Source organism: Octopus bimaculoides, chromosome 1, assembly GCF_001194135.2.
Source record: "Octopus bimaculoides isolate UCB-OBI-ISO-001 chromosome 1, ASM119413v2, whole genome shotgun sequence".
Taxonomy (NCBI): Eukaryota; Metazoa; Mollusca; class Cephalopoda; order Octopoda; family Octopodidae; genus Octopus; species Octopus bimaculoides.
This window is the reverse complement of record NC_068981.1, coordinates 40,242,288-40,249,340: the sequence shown is the minus strand read 5'-3', so window position 1 is coordinate 40,249,340 and position 7,053 is coordinate 40,242,288. Positions and strand designations below refer to the sequence as shown.

At 32.6% G+C, this 7,053-nt stretch overlaps 1 non-coding gene across 1 annotated transcript; it reads right to left on the bottom strand.

Moving 5' to 3' along the window:
• Nucleotides 1–5,241: 5,241 nt before the first annotated feature.
• LOC128250042 (5S ribosomal RNA) lies at nt 5,242–5,360 on the bottom strand. Its single transcript, XR_008266162.1, has one exon. It is a non-coding gene; the product is annotated as a 5S ribosomal RNA (ribosomal RNA).
• Between the last annotated feature and the right edge of the window lie 1,693 nt (nt 5,361–7,053).

The window sequence follows — 7,053 nt, the reverse complement described above, 5'->3', positions numbered from 1 at the left end:
TACAGTGATCACACACCATATCGCGGTTCACCTATCGCACCCTCAGTACATCGCAGATTTTTCTGGCTAATATATGTAAATTTATATCGCGGACTCCTCAATATATCGCAGGTTTCTGCGGCCGATAGGTAATTATATAATTTTTTATTTTAATTATTTCTGCGGTAAAATAAGCATTTTCAAGCCTAATAATTAATAAATTAAAATAAAAATACAGTACAGTACTGCATTGTATAACACGTTAATTAAAATATATTAAAAGAAAATACGTAATGTACTGTAGATGAGTAAACAAAGAATCACACATACTGTACGGAAAACGAAACCCAGGAGGCAAAAAAAGAGGAGACATGAGTACTCCTAAGAGTGTGGGAAAGTTTATAAAAACTTAAATATATAAAAATGATAAAATAAATATATACAAATTATAAAACTAATAATAAAAAAGATATATTGTACAGTACTGTTTCTACTTTGCGGATTTTCACCTATCTCGAGGCGTTTTGGAACGTAGCACTCGTGATTGTGGGTGTTACGTTTCGAAGCAATTACATAGAAGAATATAATTCCTGGAGACAGTTTTATGGCGCTTGATAATTTTCTTATAAAAGCTCCAAGAACCAAGTCAAATTACAGTATTGTTTGCTAGATACATCACAATAGCAAGACTGAAGCTGGAATTTATGGCCCTATCTTCTGGATCGTTCTTAAAAAGTTTTTATCGACGTGCATTTCACTTCAAAGCAGTCTTAGGAAATTGTTATATTACATAACCTTAAAGAAATAGTATAAACAAATTTAATTTTCATTTTAAAATATAGCGTATTTCGAGATGTATTTAGTCAAAATAAACTGCATTTCAGTTATGTGTTAAAAAAATTGCTCTAACATAAGATTTGTTTCAAAATACATAATTAGGTTTTCCGGCATGTTAAGCTTCAGTGCGTAGACTTTGTTTGTTAGTAAACAAAGAAAGAAAGAAAAATGCGTTTCTAATTGGCGTAATTAATTATTGCTTTAAAGAAAATGACAAAGAATGCACATTGATGGTTATAGCGAAAAAAAACAATTAAAAAAAATTGTGTGAAATATAGCCGTTCTAAAAATCTCCTGTCTTCTAATCAGTTTTAAGATATTTTCCATAGAATGAAAATCATTTATTGACTTTATTTTCTTATCATCTGCGTTACCAAAGTGACATTAAATGCAAATATATTTAATCAATTTTCAAGAGTGATTACCAGTTTTATAACTAAACAGTGCAAGTGGAAGTTTTTAAATCTTAATCAGCATTGACCTATTCTGTAAAGAGAAGTACACAAACTACTCTGCTTTGTTATGTTGCTTTTAAACCAGAATAGCTACAATCCATACTTTGGGAGAGCTTTTAAAGATAAATTTTGTATGAGTAGTGTAAAAAAAAATCAATAGATTTAATTAATCAAATGTAATTATTCTTTATTTTATTCTATCAATTCTGGTTTCAGTCAGATGTACTACTTTCTATATTTATTCTTCGATTTCTTCCTACGATCGAACGAACTGTTTTCGGAAAGCATTTCATCATTTCTTCCAGATACTAATGCTGAAGAAATACATAATTTTTCTTCTCTCTTAAAAGCTGAAATGGTGAGAATTTTCTGGAAAGTCACTTTTACTGCTTATTTATCCTTCTAAGCACGGAAAGAGTAACTTAAGCATTAGAAATCATTCTAAAACATCACTAATCGGCTAATTTTTCCACTTAACCGAGTGTAAAGATATTTCTTCAGGAGAGCTAAAGTCGATCTGGTCACATTAAATATATTAAGCCGGTCAAGTTGCCCATTGGTCATTTAACATGACATTCTTGATTAATTCAGAGAAAATATTCACTGCATGTTCTTATCGCTAAATTTTCATCGGTTGTGTTAAATTCAATGTAAATGACCAAACTACTCAAGGATTCACCTTCACTAAAATGGGGAATTTTAGTATTTTGCTCCGTGTAGATAATCAACTCTCGTATTTCATTCGACAGATACCATTTTTAGAGAGATATAGTGCACAAGGACAAGCTTACAGCAGAGAGACATCAACCGATCGGTCGATTGAATTAGTTCAGATAAATTTACTTATTTATAACTTCCAATGAAATGAAAAACAAATGACGCTGGTGTATTTGAACTTTGTGAGGGAACTCAAACTAAATACTAGTCGCGATTTAATTCAGCACTCTCGCAATGTTGCAGTTCTACCGTTAGCATTTCTATATTTTCATCTAACATGATGGGTTAGCATTGATATTGTTGCTATTTATACATTAGATTCTTCAAAAGTGTTTTGTAACAGTAAGAATACTATCGCTCATACTACTAATTCTAATTTGCTGCTAATCCATGAATGTATTCACCGTTCTACTGCATCAAACAAATTACCGTTATTCACCCAGGAATGAAGTGTCGATAACAGATCAATTCTAATTGAGTATATTTACATCATCGGAAATGCATTAACGTGGCACAGTTTTATTCTTTTCTTTCTTTAAAATTGTGACCCAACCTTAGAAACCGTGATTATTGTTAATTCACAATAAGCTGAATGTCTGATCCAAATTCTATTCCCGTTTAAAATTATTTTACATAAAGATCAAACCAATATATTTTAACACCTCTAATTGACAATGTATTTCTTAACAATTATCATGTTTTTATTCCATTTGTTTTCTTAAATAATGTATTTACAAGATTTAGTACAATAAGTGAGTGTTAATAATATAGTTTTATAACAGTAAATTAGAAATTTAAAACTTCCCATGATACGTTTACTATCAGCGCTTGGAGCATTAAAATGACAAGAAATAAAACATTAGAATTGAGTTAACGAGAACACTGTGCCCATATGAGAGAGTTCAAAATATTTTCAAGTTCCCACCATCACCAACTGTCTAGTTGATAATTCAGTTCGAGGAAAAGTGTTATCTCCAAGTACAATTAATGAATTATTATTTGAAAATTGAAAAAAATAATTGAGTTATAACAATTATTTTTGTTGGATTATTCTGAAATTTTTTTTTAAAAAGCTACAATTGGAAATGACTGTAATCAAAAAACGCCTGATGATACTCATATGTACAAATACAAATAATGAAATTTATCTTTGCTTAAAATAGCTTTTTATCTCAGAAAATCGGGTAGTTATAATTGTACGAAAAAAGCAAAAGTGAGCAAATAGATTACTTGGTAAAAGCTATTCACTTAAACCTGAAATTTTAAGAAATGCTTTTAATGGATAATCATTGGGTTTAGTTTTCTAAAAAGAAGTTTTGATATTGTTACTGTTAAAAAAGTGGCGAGCTGGCACAATTGTTACTGCCCCAAGCAAAATGCTTAGCGGCATTGCTTCCGACTTTACGTTTTGAGTTCAAATGCCACCGGAGTCGACTTTATCTTTCATTCTTTCGGGGTCGATAAAATAAGTACCGGTTGAACATTGGGGTCAATGTTATCGACTTACTCCAACCCGCGAAACTGCTGGCCTTGTGCCAAACTTTGAAATCAATATTGTTCCTGTTACTAAGGTGGCGGGCTGGCAGAATCATTAGCACGCTGAGCAAAACGCTTGGCAGCATTTCGTTCGTCACTACCTTCTGAGTTTTAAATTCCACCAAGGTCGTCTTTGCTTTGTATCCTTTCAGTGTCAATAAAAGGGTACCAGTTGAGAACTGGGTCGATGTAATCAACTTGCTCGCTCCCTCGAAATTACTGTCCTTGTGCCAAAATTTGAAATCAATATTGTAGCTGTCACTATCAAAAGTCTAATCTTCTCAAAAATCTTTTGATAACATTGGTATTGAAATTATGATGAAGTTATTGCACTAAATAGTTTTCGAAAATGCGTATCTTCTGAAAGTAATTCCCTTTTCTAAATGTTTATTATCAAGCAGCCTTCATCTATAAGATGAAATGAGAACTACCGACTACAATAATTGAGCTGATCTGAAAATTGATACTGAATTAAGTATATAATTCTAAACCAATATATCAGATGCTAAATCGATTACCAATATATCACTCTAATAAACATTTAAGTAAAGCAGAACATATCCCATTCAGGATCAGACACATCTTCCAGTTAAATCTATTTTCTCTTCTAATTTTGTCTACTGCAATTTGCTCCGCCTCTCAATATACTTCATCACGCTCACAAATATTGACTGTTTCAAAATAATACCGTTTATTTTGTTCTGGCTATGCGTTCGACAAGTATGTCTGCAGTAAAACGTACAGTGATTAGCGCTAAGGAAGCAGATATATTTCAAGAAAGTAGTCCTTGTTTACAAAAAATAAAAATAAATAATAATAATAATAATAATAATAATAATAATAATAAAACAACCTTTTGGCACTTTTCCAAAACTTGCTTCGGTTATTTCCTATAAATCGTTTCAATAAGTAAGCAATGTATATATGGGAAATGATTAGTGAATTATGGTCGTGAGATGTTGAATATATTGCGAATAGCAATTAAGAACTTTCGACTCATTTTAAATTAAAAAAGAGAAAAGAAATAATTTTCCCATTAATAACTTTGTATATAACTTCCAAGATAAGATATTTTTGTTATTGACATAATCTATCACCAATCGCTGATTAGAAGGCAGAATTATGGTTAAGAAAAATATTTTTTCCCCAATTTTCTCTTTGGAGTCTTTATCAACATTTTCTAAATATTACTTATCTTTAATAAGTGGATAATCTGAGTTTGTTTTTTCAACATTTAGGACTTAATTTTTACAGTTTTTAATAAATTTTAACGCTCAGTACTACTAAAAAATATTGTGGTATTCACAAATCTTTCCTTATGTGACTTAGATAAAAGCACCTGATACAGGTTAAAACAACTCGATGCTATTAAATGTGTATGTCGCCAATGAATCATCAATTTGCGTTGTAGTCTAGGAGTTATTCATTTATGACAATAGCAAATTCACAAAGATGCAAGATGGTAAATATAAGTCAATACAAATTAAGAAGAATTGTATAGTCTGATGGTGATAATATAGCAAGTGCAGTAACCAGAAAATTAGCCTATTTGTTATACATATATACATATATACAATTTCCAATTGTGAACTTTGTACCATTTGTGGAATGATGTTTGAATAACGCACGAAAACAAAAATATCGTTTATGAATTAATATCACAGTTACATGAAAATCAGATCTCTTTATTACCCACCAGGGGCTAAAAAGTGTGGGACGCTTACAGCACCTAGGTTTCCCAAGCGGTCACCCATCTAAATACTCACTAGGCTCGACGTTGCTTAACTTCGGTGATCGGACGAGAACCGGTGCTCTCAGCGTGATATGGCCGTAAGCGTTACATGAAAATCCGAACACTAGAAAAACACTATAATACAATAGACATTAGATACTGGCTATCAACAAAATATAGATGGAAATATAAAATGTAAACAATATTAAATGATAATTGTTTGTAATTAAAGTCACAAGGCTGGGCGAGGAGTTTCGTCGATATAGTTGACCTCAGTATTTCACTAGTACTTCATTTTATTAACTTCGGACCCGGCGAGGTTTGAACCCAGAACCTAAAGAATCGGAAAAATACCGCAAAGTACTTGAAGTTAATCGTGTGTGTGTATGAGAGTTGTATGTAGATATTGATATGAACTGTGCATATATACATGGGAGGGTGAGTCTCTGAACTTACTGGTCTTTTCGCGTGTATGCCTATGCTTAAATATATATATATATATATGTGTGTGTGTGCGCGCGTGTATATATATATATATATATATATATATATGAACAAAGTTATTTTATTCCATACTGGTAGAAATATAGGAAAAAGAAATCGAAAATGCATCAGGAGTCTTTTAGATGGTTTATTTTTAAAGGCCTAACCGGCTTCATGATTCTTTTTTGATTTTCAAAAGTTAAGTGAGATAGAAAGACGTGGGGCTATGTCGCAACTGTCTTCCTTATGACTGGGGCTCAAAATTTTTCTTGTTTTGGCTCAAATTAGTATCTGTGTAGGATACAATTTGCTTGGCTGAGGACGATCACGTGATTAAATTTAGAAGTTTTGCAAGCTCTTCGTTGCATCTGTACTTTAATATCATGTGACAGTATTTTTTGCGTAGTAAGTTAAAGCCGACACTGTTGAATGAACGTGTCTAGCGATAGTTCCAAGCAATCAAGGGTCTCTAAATTTAATCTGTCAAGTGTTGCAGATGATAATCACGCGATTAGATTTAGAAATTTTCGTAACTGTTCTGCTACGTCCGTGTGTCAATGTCATGTGACAACAGTTTTTACTTCAACAGTTACGGCTGATACGGTTGAGTGAACGTCAGTCCCACGTGACCAAGGCTTTCTAAATTTAATTTGTTAAGTGGTAGAGTGGACAGAAGTTGTTTGTATGTAGTCCAGTGACTGAATAATCATGATCTGTATGTATGTATGAAGGCATACAATTTTGTTATCCACTAAATAATATCATACGAGAAAATTAGTATTGCACTAGAGACAGTCATGATTGTGCCAAAAGTTTAGGTCGTTAGCTTTTACTTTTATGTAGAGAAGAAGGGAACTTGGGGTCCTGGCTAAAATTAGTTAAGTTCAATGCGAATCCACTGAGGATTTTTGCTAGGCCTTAATAATCTGTGGTACATGTGGATATCAAGTAACAGAATGAATCTATGTCGCAACCGCGCCGGCCTTAACTTGCGGCACAGAAAATGTTGTTAAATGACATTAACGCACGGACGTAGGGGCGAACTTACAAAAATTCATTAGCCTAATCACGTGATCATCCTCCGCCAGCCAAAAACTTACACTATATATATATATATACAGATATACACACGCGCAGCCCCATGCACACAGACACTCATACACACACGCACATACACACATACAAAGGTTGGCTGAAAATTTCGTCGACTGACTAAGATACTCTCATAGAATGCGAAAAATGACGCTTATTTTTCAACATAGTCTACATACTTCTTCCATCTGTGTTGCTGTCCTTTTACCCCATTGGAGAAGC